Here is a 3,227-nt window from a genome sequence, read left to right as displayed (position 1 = left end):
ATCACTTAGCCGATGCCGTTTATGCTGATGCCTTGCAGCTGCCCTGTGTAAACACGTGCAAGCTTTCGGAGCACGGAAAGCCACGTGCACAGGGGGGCCTCTTCGGAAGCTGAGGATGTTAGTAGGTGGAGTCCTGTTCACAGCCCAGACGCGTGTGTGGGACTGTCCTTGCCCTGACTCCCTCGGGGCCTTTCATTTTCTGGGCAAACCTTCATCTCCCAGGACGACCGACGGGAAGCGCCCAGGGCGCCTGAACTCCAGCGGCTGGAGGCCCTGGGTGTGCGGCTGGCGGGGTTGGCGAGGCTTCGGGTCTCCAGTAAAAGTGGGGTTGGGGTGAAGGTCGCCCTCCAGCGATTCCCACCGAAAGGAGGCGCTCCCCTGGGAGACAACCAAGGTCAGATAGTAAGACGACGCTCACCCCAGCCGAAGCGTGGCTGGTGAAGGTCCGCCTGCCCCAGGCACGCAGGCAGCACTGTGGTCCCTGAGCTGTGCCAGCAGGGCCGAGGGCCAGGCATGGCCGGGCTCGCAGGGAGAGGTGTGTCGGTTTCCGGTGAAACGCGGTGCTCCTGGCGGGAACAGCTCCACGCAGAGGGTTCACACAAACACAGGTGCCGCGTGTCCGTTCTGCCTCTGCTCCTTTTATATGATCAGGAGAAATGTCACTTCGTTATAGAGACGTTATCTCTCCCTAAAAGCTTCTGCAGATTCCATGAAGGATTCATAATTGTGAGCTTTAAAGTTAGCTTTTATTCTTGTATTTGTAATAACACTTTCATGATACTATGTTATTGATTATTAATGATTGACATCCAAATGTTTTGATGTTATGGTGGAAGGGGCTAATTTTGTTAAAATTAAGTTCATTTTAAATGATCATAATTCATTTTTATGTCATTGCAAATAAACAAGGCAGTGGAATGTCCGAAATGTATAACTATTTAAATGTCACTTTTATGCTTATTTTCTATCTATAAAAATTTAGCTTTTCCCCCCTTTAAATAATTTGGGAAACCAAGAACAAACCTACCTGTCTTGGTTCAACAGAAATAAACTCTGTGGCACCAAATGTGAAAATTCATTCCCTCCTATCCCTCCACCACCTACGTACAGACCTGGTTTCTGAGCCCCCTCCGGGCTCTCTCTTCTGTGTCAGTAGAAGAGGCGTCCTTCCCCCCGCACCCCAGGCCCCTCTTAGTAACTTTATATCCCAGCCTCCTCTCCTCCTTGGTATCCTTACCAATTATTTCCCGGTCTTGACATTTTCTCCACCATTTCTATATTCCTATTTCTAGTGGTCCTTTTGTCTTAGTATTTAAACACTGGAAACTCTCAACATAAAACCAAAACAAATAAAACAACCCCCCCTCTTCCTCCCTCCCTCCCTCTATCCCTTTCTGCCTCCTGCTCACTCACACTCAAAACCATCTTTCAACCAGATGCCTTGCCCACTGGGGTCCTCTCTTTCCCCTTCGCTGTGAAACTTGCTGGAAGCCACCTCTGCGGGGACTTCACTGCGTCCGTCGTCCACCCTCCTTTCACAGAAACTGCTCCTGCCAAGGTCCCCGAGCCCCACAGACGACCAGGTCCGGTCCCACCGTAGTCTCGTCTTCCTGGATCTGACGTCCCCGGCACTCTGGCTCCTTACTGCTTGGATTTCTTGGCGCCGGTGTGGGCATTGTTTTACCTAGCTGGCTGTCCCTCCTCACCTGTGCCTGGGGTGGGACTTCTGGAGCCGTCTCTGCTTGCGCCCTGCACATCTCCTTGGGCCATGACCTCCGGTACTTCCTGAGGCTGATGCTGACGAGCTGGTCTCTGAGGTCTTGCCCAGAGGACAGGTGCATCTGATGCCTCTGTAAGGCTCTGTGCAGTCCTCTTCCCTCAGGCCTGCATGTCCCTCTCCCGCCCGGCCCTGCCCGCCCCGCCTGCCTGGCACAGAGGCACGCGGCTGTCCCTGTGCCTCCTTGGCCTTCCTTTCATTGGTTGGTTTTAGCCCCAAGCACTGTCTGCCCCTGGGCCCTCCCTCTTGGCCAACTGCCTCGTCCCTCTGTCCCTCTGGGGTCCGCCTGCCCAGGCCCGGTGCTTCCCGAAGGCCCCTCTAGTACCCAACCCTCCACCTCGCAGGTCCCCGCCCGCTTCTCATTGAGGTGCTGTAGTACCAGGTCCTTAGGGATTATTAAAAGTCTCTCCTCATATTGGTTTAAATGACCTATTTGTGTGTTTCTCTCACTAAATTTTGTGAGCGTCTGGAGGCCAGTGACTGCATCTTTCTTTATCCGTGGGGCCCTGGTGTAATGATAACCGCTTGCATGTTAGAGGGAGAAAGAGCTTATCGTTTCACTCACAGACGAAAAGCCTCTGGTTTGTTTTCGAAGACATTAAAGTGCATTTCAAGTATACCTTGTGCTTCGGGAAGCACCATTCGGAGTACTGAAAACCTTAATTATCAGAATATCAGCTTCTAGGTCCCCCACGTTGCTTTAGTGCAGCGACGGTCTCCCAGCGGCCTGAGGGACTTACTGGCCCTGAAGGGCCCAGATTACGCACAGGCAGTGGTTCTCCCACTAATAGGACCTGCTCCATCAGCTCATTAATCTTACAGACAGTCCGGGAGCGGCGAGGGAGCAAACGGTGTTATCGTCTCGTAACAGCTGTCCACACATATGTTGTGTCTTGACATTGTATAGTTTCAGCATTATTTTCTCTTTATTTTAATAAAAAATGAAATGGAGAACGTTTGGCTGTTTACTACTATTTCTGTGTACCACCATTAAATATCTGTAAGTAAAAGATTTGACCTTGGCAGTGATCGTGTAATAGGCCTGTGTTTTATGATGGAGTTCGCTTTTGAGTGGGTGAGGCGGTCGAGTGGGTATAGATATTGGTGGGGGAGGTTAACTAACCAGAAGGTAATCATGAAATACTGTTTGTAAGGTTTTGATATTATTACTAAAATCAGAAGTAAATAGCTTTTTGGTAAGGTCAGAGTTCTACCCTCATTTTTTCTTTTCTTTAGTAATTGAGGTCTCATTTACATATAAGAAAATGCACAGATTTTAAGTGTGTTTTTCAGTGAAATTTGACAAGTGCCGTCCTAGTTAACATACCGAATGTGCTCACGACCTCAGTAAGTTCTTTCTTGCCCTCCTTCCCATCGCCACCCCCTCCAGTGCGCCAGTGTTCTAATTCATCATCTCAGCTTAGTTTTACCTGGCTAGAGCTTCATGCAA

The 3,227-nt window shown here is 50.1% G+C and overlaps 1 protein-coding gene across 1 annotated transcript in view; it reads left to right on the top strand.

The window, feature by feature from the left end:
* Positions 1-3,227, top strand: part of WWC2 (WW and C2 domain containing 2) — a 125,585-nt gene that overhangs the window by 66,768 nt on the left and 55,590 nt on the right. The window lies entirely within an intron of this gene.

Source organism: Myotis lucifugus, unplaced genomic scaffold (genome assembly GCF_000147115.1).
Source record: "Myotis lucifugus unplaced genomic scaffold, Myoluc2.0 scaffold_821, whole genome shotgun sequence".
NCBI classification, from domain to species: Eukaryota; Metazoa; Chordata; class Mammalia; order Chiroptera; family Vespertilionidae; genus Myotis; species Myotis lucifugus.
The sequence above is the reverse complement of the archived record's forward strand: the minus strand, read 5'-3'. Positions and strand labels throughout refer to the sequence as shown.